We start from the raw sequence: 16285 nt of genomic DNA on the forward strand, positions 1-16285 counted from the left end.
TGTTTTTGAATGTCAGAAATGTATATTTGTGAATGTTGAGATGTTATATTGGTTTCACTGGTAAAAATAAATAATTGAAATGGGTATATATTTGTTTTTTGTTAAGTTGCCTAATAATTATGCACAGTAATAGTCACCTGCACACACAGATATCCCCCTAAATTAGCTATAACTAAAAACAAACTAAAAACTACTTCCAAAAATATTCAGCTTTGATATTAATGAGTTTTTTGGGTTCACTGAGAACATGGTTGTTGTTCAATAATAAAATTAATCCTCAAAAATACAACTTGCCTAATAATTCTGCACTCCCTGTATATCCCAGTATAATTGTTTGTGCTGGTTCTTAACTTATCTTTCTATTACACCTATATTGGCACTTTAGGTAACGTAAGTTTTATCCACCTACTTACCTAATAGTATTAAATTATAATTCACTATGCACTTTAAGCACATATATATAGCATTACACACTTTAAATTTCTATATATTATCTTTATTTATGTATAAGTAGCTCCAGACTGATTGAGTGGTGCTCGTAATTTATTTTGCGCACGGAACGATGGTGGACGCCATGGGTACCACTCCCACTATTCTGAGCACAGGGGTAAGTCATTTTCTGCTAATTTCACTTACATTTTCTGTATATAAACGCACTTTTTCACTTGCTAATGTATGCCTGATCCTGATGAAAGTTCCGGTGGGAAACTGAAACGTTGATCTTTTAATGGATAATCAATAAACTGTAAGTTTTAAACCTTTCTAAGTCTGAGAGTGTTGATCACTATCTTCAAATACATATATATATATATATATATATATATAAAGAAAAAAAGACAGAGGACAATATAGAAATAAGTTACTATTATCGGTATTCATATTCTGTAGCGTCATACTGTTAAGCTTTTTACTCCGAAGTGATAATGCATGAAGTCAATGTATGTGTTGAACGGATTGTAACAACTTTCAAGGGATACTCTGTTTATTTATATTTGTTTTATTGAGTTTTATTGTGCACAGTGTAATTCCATATGTTTTTATAAAGTGTTCTGGAGATAACCTTTTCTCTGGTGTACATTCACTATTTATGTGTTTTGGTAAGTTATTTTTAGAAACGTTATGTCTGTACTTTTTACTTATGAAGCTGCTATCTTAAATACAAGTGTGTCTATCTGTGGAACAAAGAAAAGAGAGCATTTTTTTACACTGCATACACTGCCTACTCATATATACACACACTGCCCCCCCATATATACACACACATACACTGCCCACCCATATATACTCACACTGCCCCCACACACATACACTGCCCACCCATATATATTTACACACACACTGCCCCCCACCCATATATATACACTGCCCCCCATATATACACACACATACACTTCCCACCCATATATACACACACTGCCCACCCATATATACACACACGCACACTGCCCCCCACCCACATATATACACTGCCCACCCACATATACACACACTGCCCCCCATATATACACACACACATACACTGCTCCCCCATGTATGCACACAAATATACTGCCCCATGTATACACACACATACACTGCTCCCCCATGCATACACACACATACACTGCCCCATATATATACACACACACTGCCCCCCATGTGTACACACACATACACTGCCCCCCATATATACATACACGCCCCCCCATGTATACACACACATACACTGCCCCCATGTATACACAAACATACACTGCCCCCGATATATATACATACACACACTGTCCCCTCATATATACACACACACTGCCCCCCATATATACACATACACTGCCCACCCATATATACACATACACTGCATACACTGCCCCCCTATATATACACACACATACACTGCCCACCCATATATACACACACACACACTGCCCCCGACCCATATATATACACCCATATATACACACACTGCCCCCCATATATACACACACATACACTGCCCACCCATATATACACACACACTGCCCCCCCACCCATATATATATATACATTGCCCACCCATATATATATACACACACACTCTGCCCCCCACCAATATATATATATATATATATATATATATATATATATACACAAAAGATGATGGGAGTTGCACTGTATACAGTTCAAAGAAATGCTAGCACTCAGGGACTTAAATGTTGAAAAAGAGTAGAAAAAAACTTTTATTCCAGAGATCGACGTTTCAGTCCACCACTGTGGACTTTCATCAGGACATAAAATACATAATAAAATATTCAGCTTAAATAAGGACAAAGCTAACTTACCAAACTTCCTTCACCTGTGTGCCGGCGTGGTCTGTTACCCATTGCGCATGCGTGTCAAATCGCCTTACCACTTCCGGTACGGAAGTGCTACCTACCTGTCACCATGGTGATCAAAATAAACAGATCGCGAAAAACGGCGATCTGTGTGTATGTACCCATGTGGGCTATATCAAAATAAACAGATCGCAAAAAACAGCGATCAGTATGTGTATGCTTCTTTGGGCAGTGTCAAATGTGAGCTGCTAAGCTCGATCTAAGTGTCGAGCTGACATGTGAGATCTCAAATGTGTCTGTTATGGATCTAATAGATCAAAAAATCGCTACTCAAGTGAATTGAATATAGAAATAGTGCCTTACTTAAAGGTCTATTGTATGGATCTCTGTATAAATACCCATCACATTGTGTGTGAAAAAGTATTGGTGAGGTGAAAATGCATTACCTAAGCAATAATGCAGAGAAAAAGTGCCAGTGCTCCAAAACACAAAAACGTGCAGTGATGTGTTAATCTCTTAAAGTGACAAGTGCATGCAATCATAAGACATGGCCTCCAAATAAACACTAAGCAAGGGTATAGGAAGGGGAGACATTATGCTAATAAAGGGTAGCAGTGTGACATATACTAACTGTTTATAATTGGCTTAACCTATAGCAAAATAGTAATCTGCTACATATCAACGGAGAGATCTAGTTTGGGGGATATCAACTCTGTAATAACTTTTGGGTCAATTAGTCTCCATAAATCGCAATACTTGCTTACAAACTCACTGATCTGTATATATACAATGAGAAAATAGCAATTATAGTAATAATCCTACTGTTCACAATATAAGTACCTATATTCAAATTCATATGGAATCCACTAGGGATATAAATATTGATATGTATGCAGAAAAAACTAAACTAAAAAGTAATTGCTCATCTGAAAATTCAAATAAAATATATAAATGTCAATTTTTCATTGAGGCCCATTGGAGCCATGGTATTAAGTTCTCGGATCCAAAATGCCTCTCTTTGCAACAGTGCAGTGGATCGATCTCCTCCTCGTCTAGACAATGGAACATGATCGATGGCAATGCATTTCAATGCCGTCAAGGGATGTTTCTGTTCAAGAAAGTGACGGGCAACTGGTTTATCCGTAGTGCCATCTCTAATCGCCATCCGTATACTCGAGCGGTGTCCCCTTATTCTTTCACACAGTTGTGTGTCTGTTTTGCCAACGTAGTTTAGTCCACATGGACATGACAATTTGTAAATGACATGATCTGTTTTACAAGAGATGCGATGCCTAATTGCATATTTCTTCTGAGTGTGAGGATGAAGGAAAGACTTAGTGGGGATGAGGTGCCCACATGTCACACATCCTAAACAGCGACAACATCCCAGATTAAGAAATTTGCTCTGATCTCGCAGATAACTCTGTTCCGGATCAGTGCGGACTAACAAGGGCCGTTTTTCGCGATCTGTTTATTTTGATCACCATGGTGACGGATAGGTAGCACTTCCGTACCGGAAGGGGTAAGGCGATTTGACACGCATGTGCAATGGGTAACAGACCACGCCGGCACACAGGCGAAGGAAGTTTGGTAAGTTAGCTTTGTCCTTATTTAAGCTCAATATTTTATTATGTATTTTATGTCCTGATGAAAGTCCACAGTGTGGACTGAAACGTCGATCTCTGGAATAAAAGGTTTTTTCTACTCTTTTTCAACATTTAAGTCCCTGAGTGCTAGCATTTCTTTGAACTGTATACATTTGTGCAGCTGAGCACCAGGCAATATCCACAGGAGAGCTGGAGTGCAACTCCCATCATCTTTTGTATGTATATTTAGACCTTATAGGCACTAAGGTCTGGTTTATGCACCTGCTCCATTGCTCTGGCAGTTGAGCAATTTTTGGAATTTTCAAAGTCCATTCACTTTCTAAGGAATCTTACTTGCTTATTTTTTACCCACTCTGCGTGAGTGTTTATTTTTTTTTATTTTTTTTATTCTTTATTTTGTGGTGCAAAGCATTTTACAGGCAGGCCCATGTAGCCACAACAGCAGACACAGGCAGGTTCTTGCGGACATGTTTGTGACACTTGACATTTGCACATTTTTGTTAATAGGAACTATAACATGCTAGGAAACATTGCTTATATGGTATAATATGCTGGAGTATTCAGGCATAAGAACAGTTAAGTGAAAGGTTAATAATCTGCTTTGTCCATTTGGTTTCATTCTAACAGGCTAATATCAGACGGGTGCTCATTAAGGGTTAAACAGGCTGAATGGTTAATTGTAAGATTATAAAATTACAGGCTTTTGCACAATAGCGAACAGGTGAGACATTCTACTCTAGACTTAACCCCTTAAGACCGCAGGACGTACCATGCCGTCCTTATTTGGGCGGCTCTAAACGCCGCAGGACGGCATGGTACGTCCTGGGCGGTCTTCAGCCCCACGTGGCCGGCGGCACATGGCCGCTGCAGATCGCGGTCGGGGGGCATGCCTGGCCCCCCAGGCAGCCCCCCTGTGCCTGGGGACCGCGGTCTGCAGCTTCCGATCGCAGTGACAGGCTGTCACTGCGATCGGTATTTACCATGTGTCAGCCGATTTTAAAATCGGCTGACACATGGAGCCGGCCGCGTTTTCACTGTGCAGATCGCGGTCGGGGGACATGCCTGGCCCCCCAGGCAGTCCCCCTGCGGTCAGTGACCGCGATCTGCAGAGTCTGATCGCAGGGAGAGGCTGTCTCTGCGATCTGAATGCAGAGACAGCCTCTCCCTGCGATCTGATCGCAGTGACAGCCTGTCACTGCGATCAGAGTTACTATGTGTCAGCCTATTGGCTGACCCATAGTAACTCCAATCAGGATCCCCTGCAGATCGCGGTGGGGGGCATGCCTGGCCACCCAGGCACTCCCCCTGTGGCCAATTACCGCGATCTGCAGGAGGTGATCACAGTGACAGCCTGTCACTGTGATCACTGATCCTGTGTGTCAGCCAGTGATGTAAAATCACTGGCTGACACTGTCTCTGCCCCTCTCCTCCCCTATTAACCCCTTAAAGTAAAAAACAATAAAAATTAAAGTTAAAAATAAAATACACTTACATAATTTATATATATATTATATATATGATCTATATATAATATATATATATATACGCACACATTTACAAATACACTAAGTGTATTTTAATATTTATATATATAATATATATATATAATTATATATATATATATTAATATCAAAATACACGTAGAAGGATATTGATTAAATATATACATAATTATAATTATATATATATATATATATATTATAATAAAAAATATGTAAATACGTAAAAAAAAAAAAAAAAAAAAAAAAAAAAATTCAAAATATATATGTGTGTAATTTCGTTCTAACTGTATTTTGATATTAATATATATATATATATATATATATATATATCAAAATACACGTAGAACAAAATAATATATATATGTATATACCCAAGTATATACGTATACATCACTATATGTATAACTATATATAAATAAAAAATAATAGTAAAAAAATTATATACATATATATACATATATATATACACACACGTGTATATATAATAATTTTACATATATATTTATGTAATAATTTTACATAATTAGGTCCTTTTATTAATTACAATTTGCAGGACCTGCCTAACAACCCAGGCCGAAAGTATAGGGAATTTAATTTGCTAGCACTATATTTAACCCTATAACTTTCCAAGACACTATAAAACCTGTACATGGGGGGTACTGTTTTACTCGGGAGACATCGCTGAATACAAATATTTGTGTTTCAAAACCGTAAAATTTATTACAACAATGATATCGTCAGGGAAAGTGAAATTTATTGCATTTTTCGCACACAAACGGCACTTACACTGACGATATTTTTGCTGTCATATTTTTTACTGTTTTGAAACACAAATATTTGTGTTCAGCAAAGTCTCCTGAGTATAACAGTACCCCTCATGTACAGGTTTTATGGTGTTTTCAAAAGTTACAGAGTCAAATATAAGGCTTGCGTTTCAGTTTTTTCATAATGAAATTCGCCAGATTGGTTACATTGGCTTTGAGACCGTATAGTAGCCCAGAAATAAGAATTACCTCCATAATGGCATACCATTTGCAAAAGTAGACAACCCAAGGTATTGCAAATGGGGTATGTTCAGTCTTTTTTAGTAGCCACTTAGTCACAAACACTGGCCAAAATTGGCTTTCAAATTAGTTTTTTGCATTTTTCACACACAAACAAATATTAACGTTAACTTTGGCTAGTGTTTGTGACCAAGTGGCTACTAAAAAAGACTGGACATACCCCATTTGCAATACCTTGGGTTGTCTACTTTTGCAAATGGTATGCCATCATGGGGGTAATTTTTATTCCTGGGCTACCATACAGTCTCAAAGGCAACGTAACCAAACTGGCAAATTTCAATGTGAAAAAACTGAAAAGTGTAACATGCTATATTTGACCCTGTAACTTCCCAAAACACCATAAAACCTGTACATAGGGGGTACTGTTTTACACGTGAGACATCGCTGAATACAAATATGTGTATTTTATTGCAGTAAAAGCAAACAGTATTATGACATTCACAGTTAGAATGTCACATAGAACTAAGAAAATTTAAAAAAAATCATATTTTCTCTCATTTTTTTATATTTTATTCATATTACGTTATGTTCCATACCTAAATATTTGATGTTAAATGAAAGCCCTGTTTCCCCTGAACAAAATGATATATAATAAGTGTGGGTGCATTTAATATGAAAGAGGTAAATTATTGTTGAACAGACATATAGTCAAAATCTGTGGTTTGTTTACATTTTTTTTGGTTCACAACTTGTACATTTGGCTGCGGTCTTAAGGGGTTAATTGAATCATGTTTTTATATTCAAACTTAAACATAACGTTAAGTACAGGCTAGGCAAGTTATGAGGTGCATATAACAGTAATGGTAAGCTAAGTCAGCTGGTGTACACATGTAAAACAGGCTTATTAATAAGGAGCATGCTGCATGCAAGGGATATGTTTGTTAGTATCGAGCTGTGACTAACATACAGCAGGGTGAGCAATGGTAGGAGCCTGTTTAGAATCAGGCTAATTGTATTGAACAGTTCAGACACAAAAGGACCTGTGTCCTGTGCGTGCCGTGGGCATCCATATGGACTGTTCAGCCAATGCCCTGGACTGGGAAGCTGCAGGTGTACAGGTGTCTGTCTCCCTCGATCGCCAGCGCACCAGGGGTTAAGGCTTTCGGCTGTTCCTCTCGCCGGGCTCTTCCCGAGGTACCTGTGTGGTGCTCACCGTTCTGGCGAGTCTTGGTGTCGCAAGTTGGGGTTCGGGTGGCTGGTGAGGTTAGTGTGGTAGACAGCTTAGGTATACTGGCTGGTCTCACCCTGGTGTGAGTGGGAGTCAGCGCTGTCGCCGCGGGACATGACGCCTTTTCCCGCCATCTTGTTTTTCGGCGCCATCGGGAGGCCGCCCTAGCGGTGCTTGCCCGGAGTCCACACAGGAGTCGCCGGGTTGCTGGGCGAATCCATGCCGCCGCCAGTCTCCTCGCTAGCCTGAAAGCATGACCCTTGGCACTGAGCTTCGTCCAGAGGCTTGCACAGAGTTGGTCGAAGAAGTCCAAGGTATGCTTGGGGGGCCTTAACCGGATGTGTTGCGTCGTTGGCTTTGTCAGTGGCGCCATCTTGCCTGAGCCCTGGCATTTTTGTCTAACCGTAGTGTAACGGATCCATTGGCACCCTGACTGGGTACCTCTGTTGAAAGATGCTCCCAGCGCTTCCAGAGGACTCCAAGCACTCCACCAGACACCATAAGCACCACAGGCTGCAGCTTTCTCCCTTCAGAACGAAGCAGGAACAAGCTCTTACAAGAGCTCAGTGATTATAGCAAGGGAATATGCCTAGCATAGCAATCCCTTGTAGCAGATTCCCCCAATAAGAGACAGGACTCAAGATGAGGGTAAAAATAGAACTCTCTGGCTGCTAGCTTGCAGCCCTTTTTATTAGGTGCTCCCATGAAGGGGAGGGACACACACAGTAACGTACATTAACCAATCACACGATAGTTACATCCCACACATAGCCCTCCCCTCTACCTGTAAACTAATTATCTGTACACACAGGGAAATACAATTATCATAGGTAGGGAAAATACAGTTTTTACACAACATTCATAACTCCCAAAATATACATCACATTCGCATAAAAATACAGATTCAATCCATTTAGGGGAACAACATACTCAAAAATCATACGAATTGGACCAGGGGTGCAAAAGTTAGTACAAATGTGCATTTGACCTTCTGGAAGCATGGTTTTTACAGCTCAAACTAGTTCCCCAGAATCCTCTATCCTGGAGACAATGGAGAAGCTGATTTAATTATATCCAGGGACAAACACAGCCTCCATTAAGCACATGTTACCAGCAACCACCAAAAGACAAAAATACATAACTCCTGTTATACTAAACAGAACCCCCACATTCAGCCCATCCCCAGATGGCTTGGATCTGAGCGCTCAACATATCCAAACAGCGCTCAGATGCCACAAACACAGTTCAAACGCCATGGGGTTTAAGTTTCGTATGGGCTGATGAGAGGGCCCATAATCCTGGGGCAGCCCAATAACCCACAGTATGCCCAAATACCGTGCATAAAGGGCCAAATCGCCCAGGGGCCGTAGTCACAGGGTAAGAGGCGGACAAGCAGCCCCCTCCAAAATACAGTGGCAAAGTGGCTTTCGCTACATATCTTCCCATTCGGGGGTAGACTAACCAGGTACCTGACCTTCTGCCGGTCAGTACCTAGATTAGTCGGGCAGCCCACCCATAAAACAAAATTAGCAGAGTAGCCCACCCACAAAACAAATTTAGCAGTGTAGCCCCCCCACAATAAAGAATTCACAGAATGGCCACCCACGGTACATAGTTCACAGAGGGTCTAACCCACAAAACAAATTTAGCAGTGTAGCCCCCCCACAATAAATAATTCACAGAATAGCCCCCCCCCACAATAAGTCATACTGGCCTGTAGGTCCCAAGTTGTGGGGTGAAACTGTGGCACCCTCGGCCTTTCTGGGCAAATGGCTGTGAGTACTTGGGGGCCAGATGCCCGATGTGCTCTGCTCCGGGGTCAGAGCTGGGGTAGTCTCAGGGTAAGGAAAAAAGGAAGGACAGAGGCCAGCGGCGCTCTGCCCAGTTGCCAGCTCTTCCGCTGGGGCAGCCTGTAGAAAGTCAGGCTCAGGGGAAGGAAACAAGGGAGGACAGAGGCCAGCGGCGCTCTGCCCAGTTGCCAGCTCTTCTGCTGGGGGGTCAGGGAACAAAGGAGTTGACTGGGGAGGAGAAATATCACTTACCTCCCCCTGGTACTCCGGCTGCTGCTGGGGGGGGAGGTTGATGCTCTCCACTTTCTATAACTCCAGCTCTAGTTGGGGATCTGGGCCGGTTGCCCAGCATCCCTGTAGGGCCGCTGGAGAGATCTCGGTCCCATCTCCACCTGCCTGCAGGGTGTCCTCCCAGGACCAGTCTATGAGGTCCTCTACCTCGGGTACCTCTGGTTGCTGTTGGGGAGGGAGACCGGTTGTCTCTTCCTCCAATAACACATTCTGCCGCTGGGGAGTGAGACCGACTGTCTCCCCTCCCTGTAAAACATACTGCTGCTGGGGATCTCGGCCGGGTGCCCAGCATCCCTGTAGGGCCGGTAGAGAGACCTCGGTCCCATCTCCACCGGCCACCTCGGTTTCTTCCTCGTCCCACTCTACCTGTGGCTGGAGTTTCTCCCAACGTGCCCACTGGCCTTCCCTCAACGCCCTGTGTTTTAGGTTCCGGGTCACCATGTCCCACACGAACCGCACGTATTTCTCCTCTGGATTGGGTCCGTAAAACTTCAGGTGCAACCCTACCATCGTGCCAAACTCTAGTACGGAGTAGCTATACGCCATGCTTGCTGTAGCCACTGCTGGTTCCATTATGTTGCTGAAGATAGGGACGCTGCACAACTCCACACGTTACCGGTGTCTCTGAGATGCTTCTCCTCGCACTAGGACGCCATCCCACCGCTTGCCACCAATGTAACGGATCACCTGGCACCCCGACTGGGTACCTCCGTTAAAGGATGCTCCTAGCGTTTCCTGAGGACTCCAAGCACTCTGGCAGACACCACAATCACTGAACCGATGCAGCATATGAATCTTCTCAAGCATAGGAATGCTGTAGACCGTTGAATAGGAACCATACGAATAGGCTTACACTCCTAGCAGTCAACTGGAACAGCATGCAATAAATCCTCCCCCAATAATGAGACAACACTTCACTTTAAGGGTTAAACAGGAACTCTCTGGCTGCTAGCTTGCAGCCCTTTTTATTAGGTGCTCCCATGAAGGGGAGGGACACACACAGTAACGTACATTAACCAATCACACGATAGTTACATCCCACACATAGCCCTCCCCTCTACCTGTAAACGAATTATCTGTACACACAGGGAAATACAATTATCATAGGTAGGGAAAATACAGTTTTTACACAACATTCATAACTCCCAAAATATACATCACATTCGCATAAAAATACATATTCACAATCAATCCATTCGGGGGAACAACATACTCAAAAATCATACGAATTGGACCAGGGGTTCAAAAGTTAGTACAAATGTGCATTTGACCTTCTGGAAGCATGGTTTTTACAGCTCAAACTAGTTCCCCAGAATCCTCTATCCTGGAGACAATGGAGAAGCTGATTTAATTATATCCAGGGACAAACACAGCCTCCATTAAGCACATGTTACCAGCAACCACCAAAAGACATAAAAATACATAACTCCTGTTATACTAAACAGAACCCCCACATTCAGCCCATCCCCAGATGGCTTGGATCTGAGCGCTCAACATATCCAAACAGCGCTCAGATGCCACAAACACAGTTCAAACGCCATGGCTCATAATCCTGGGGCAGCCCAATAACCCACAGTATGCCCAAATACCGTGCATAAAGGGCCAAATCGTCCAGGGACCGTAGTCACAGGGTAAGAGGCGGGCAAGCAGCCCCCTCCAAAACACAGTGGCGAAGTGGCTTTCGCTACACGTAGTTTTTGTCGCTCGTTTTTGTAGCTTTGCGGGGGCGGGCACCCCCAGCGCGGACCGGGATGTCCCCCGCCGGTCCAGAGGGGGGGGTAGCAGGGCAGCGTTTGAGTCGTGCTTCTGAGCGGGCGATCGGCCGCCTCCCCCAGGCTGTAGGCTCCGCTCCTGTTTGGGCCTCATGGCCGGTTCAAGCGCTCGTTTCGCGTTTCGATGCGCGGTTGGTATCGGCATGTTCCGTTCAGGGTCCTGTGTCGTTTTCACCATGCACCGCTGACAGTGTTTGGTAGAACATGGTTTATGTTTTTGCGCCCGCTGGTGCCGGAGCTAGCAAAGATTGCGTCCGGCCATCTTGGCAGTCAGGCCCCGCCCCCCCGAGTGATTATTTTTTAAAGTAATATACCACCAATAAATTTTTTTTATTTTTTCTTTTAATTGGTTTTGCTTATCCTACTGCCAGGCTATTGAGTTTAATTTTCTCTGGATAATAGCCTGATGGATAATTTTTTGATTGAGGCTGGAGCCATGGCATCACAAGCCCAGACACTTCAGTTCACGGAGGAGGAAACCAAAGATATCCTATGGGAAGTCACCACAACTGATTTACCGGATACTACTACGGTCAAAGATATATATTTCCAACTATTGAAACTAAAGAAGAAGGAAATAGATTTAGACCTGCATGGATTATTCCTCTCAGATTACCATTGTGCTAAACAAATCCCGCGTGGATTTAGAGTGAATAACATCCCTACCATAGGTCGCCTTAAAGCACACGTATGTAGAGACTGGACAGCTGTCTTAAACAAATGCTCACTGGACCTGATGTTAGTTATTATCAAAGATGTGAAGGATGACTTACAGAATATCAGTAAGAGGATATTGGAGCTGGAAAATCAACATGCTATCCTACTGAGCTCACAGGAAGGCGTAGCCCTGAAGCTGAAATTAGCCGAGGAAAGCCTGAAATATAAAAATCAATTAATTAAGTTTAAAAGACAGAAACAAGAGAGAGTCCAGCAGGACTACAAAGAACATCAAGTATACAGATGGCTCTCTGGTGACAGACGCCCTAGACCAAGGCGTATAAGAAAACGGATCATCAGGCCTAACATAAATACGATTGATATTACATCAGGCGAATCTGGTTCTGATCATGAAAATCCTCAAACTCAAAGACCAGCCAATTTTTTAGCATCAGGGTGCCCGCAAGAAACACAGGGCACGATTACAAGGAGCAGAAACAAAAACGCAAACGAGGGAACACCAGGCGAGGCCAAAAAGGGTACCCACACTGGTCAAGGAGGGAAACCCCCAATACGACCCTAACTCCGGTATTCAATCTTTCAGATAGAGCATTAACAAACTCGGAAATGGATATCTTAAGCAAAGGACTTTCCTTCATCCCCACATCTCAACCGAACAAATTTCAATGGCAAGTAGAAATGTTCAAATTTGGCAGGAACTTACGACTCAAAGAATTCTTTGAGAAAGGCAACAGGAAACAAGATCCTATAAACCAAATATCTAGGTTCAAATTGAAGAGTTCTTTTGATCCTCCACCAAGCCATCCCGCGATTAGGACCTTTCTTACGTCCCTGAAGACTCATACTGACAACATACTGAAGGAACATCAAGTTCGACATAGTAATATGTCTAGAGCTCAACACAATCTCATACAGGGTCTATCAAAGGACCCTTCCATCGTATTGAGACCGGCGGACAAGGGAGGTGGGATCGTGCTTCTTAATTATAAGGATTATGCATCTGAAATCAATACACAATTGGCAGATCAAAAAACATACACTCCTTCGAACCATGACCCCACCTCAGCAGTGATGTGTAAAATAGAAGGCTCTCTCGTTACAGGATTAAGAGCTGGATATATAGGATTAGATCTTTTCAATTTCTTGAAAAAAAGTAACCCCAGAAATGCCAATTATATACACACTGCCAAAAATACACAAGAGTCTGCAGTCTCCACCTGGACGCCCGATAGTATCGGCGATTGACGGGGTATTAGAGCCCATCGCTAAGTACCTAGACTTTCTATTTAAAGAACCGGTCGAGCACTTGCCAACGTGTATTAAGGACACACAGGACCTTATCAACAGACTGAGGGAACTTAAACAAATTCCTACTAATCTGGTGTTAATCACATTAGATGTGCAAAGCCTTTACACCGCAATCCCTCATGAAGAAGGCACAGAGGCGATGAGACAAATATTATCAGAGTCCCCCTTTTACAAAGGCCCTCCAATAGAATTAATAATGGAATTACTCATGCTTACTCTACAACTGAATTACTTTAGATTTGAAACTCGGTGGTATATGCAATGCTCAGGAACATCGATGGGCGCAGCAATGGCGCCAATGTATGCTAATGCATACATGTATACATTCGAGAAAGAACACATTTTGCAGCCATACACAGAACAGATCATACAATACGTACGATTTATCGATGATATTTTGATTTTTTGGAAGGGCCCGGCTACTGAAGCTGAACAATTTGTCAAGGACATTAACAGTCTACCTAGCCCCATTAAAATCACTGCCAATATCAGCGATACAATGGTACAATATCTGGATTTGGAGATTTTTATCAAAGAGGGCAAAATTGAGTATCAACTCTACTCAAAACCAACTGATAGGAATACCATACTCCATTTCAAGAGCACCGGAACACAGTAAAAAATCTCTGCCATATACCCAGTTTCTAAGAGTCTTTTGGAATAATTCCCTCGCTGAACGGGTTGAAGATCAAGTAGATGCTATGTATAACAAATTCCTCACGAGGGGTTACAACCGATACATACTCGACACAGCTCTACATAAAGCAAGATTGGAAAGGGAGAAAACCCTGAGCACCCAGCAACAACCTAAGACACCGAGATTGACTTTCCCTATGAAGTTTAATTCAGCTAGTACTAAACTAGTTCAAGCTGTGAGGGGAAATTGGAATATCCTTACGGGGGATCCAACTCTGCCAAAAGTATTTTCTCAAAAGCCGATGATATGTTACAAGAGAGAAAAAAATTTGCGAGACTTGTTAGTCCGCACTGATCCGCAACAGAGTTATCTGCGAGATCAGAGCAAATTTCTTAATCTGGGATGTTGTCGCTGTTTAGGATGTGTGACATGTGGGCACCTCATCCCCACTAAGTCTTTCCTTCATCCTCACACTCAGAAGAAATATGCAATTAGGCATCGCATCTCTTGTAAAACAGATCATGTCATTTACAAATTGTCATGTCCATGTGGACTAAACTACGTTGGCAAAACAGACACACAACTGTGTGAAAGAATAAGGGGACACCGCTCGAGTATACGGATGGCGATTAGAGATGGCACTACGGATAAACCAGTCGCCCGCCACTTTCTTGAACAGAAACATCCCTTGACGGCATTGAAATGCATTGCCATCAATCATGTTCCATTGTCTAGACGAGGAGGAGATCGATCCACTGCACTGTTGCAAAGAGAGGCATTTTGGATCCGAGAACTTAATACCATGGCTCCAATGGGCCTCAATGAAAAATTGACATTTATATATTTTATTTGAATTTTCAGATGAGCAATTACTTTTTAGTTTAGTTTTTTCTGCATACATATCAATATTTATATCCCTAGTGGATTCCATATGAATTTGAATATAGGTACTTATATTGTGAACAGTAGGATTATTACTATAATTGCTATTTTCTCATTGTATATATACAGATCAGTGAGTTTGTAAGCAAGTATTGCGATTTATGGAGACTAATTGACCCAAAAGTTATTACAGAGTTGATATCCCCCAAACTAGATCTCTCCGTTGATATGTAGCAGATTACTATTTTGCTATAGGTTAAGCCAATTATAAACAGTTAGTATATGTCACACTGCTACCCTTTATTAGCATAATGTCTCCCCTTCCTATACCCTTGCTTAGTGTTTATTTGGAGGCCATGTCTTATGATTGCATGCACTTGTCACTTTAAGAGATTAACACATCACTGCACGTTTTTGTGTTTTGGAGCACTGGCACTTTTTCTCTGCATTATTGCTTAGGTAATGCATTTTCACCTCACCAATACTTTTTCACACACAATGTGATGGGTATTTATACAGAGATCCATACAATAGACCTTTATGTAAGGCACTATTTCAATATTCAATTCACTTGAGTAGCGATTTTTTGATCTATCTATTAGATCCATAACAGACACATTTGAGATCTCACATGTCAGCTCGACACTTAGATCGAGCTTAGCAGCTCACATTTGACACTGCCCATAGAAGCATACACATACTGATCGCTGTTTTTTGCGATCTGTTTATTTTGATATAGCCCACATGGGTACATACACACAGATCGCCGTTTTTCGCGATCTGTTTATTTTGATCACCATGGTGACGGATAGGTAGCACTTCCGTACTGGAAGGGGTAAGGTGATTTGACACGCATGCGCAATGGGTAACAGACCACGCCAGCACACAGGTGAAGGAAGTTTGGTAAGTTAGCTTTGTCCTTATTTAAGCTGAATATTTTATTATGTATTTTATGTCCTGATGAAAGTCCACAGTGGTGGGCTGAAACATCGATCGCTGGAATAAAAGTTTTTTTCTACTCTTTTTCAACATTTAAGTCCCTGAGTGCTAGCATTTCTTTGAACTGTATATATATATATATATATATATATATATATATATATATATATATATATATATATATATATATATATTTATATATATATTTACACTGCCCACCCATATATACACACACACTGCCCCACCCATATATACACACAAACTGCACACACTGCCCACCCATATATATACACACACATACACACTGTACACACTGCCCCCCACACACACTGCCCACACATATATACACACACACT

The sequence above is a fragment of the Pelobates fuscus genome, chromosome 5, assembly GCF_036172605.1.
Source record: "Pelobates fuscus isolate aPelFus1 chromosome 5, aPelFus1.pri, whole genome shotgun sequence".
In the NCBI taxonomy this organism is placed as follows: Eukaryota; Metazoa; Chordata; class Amphibia; order Anura; family Pelobatidae; genus Pelobates; species Pelobates fuscus.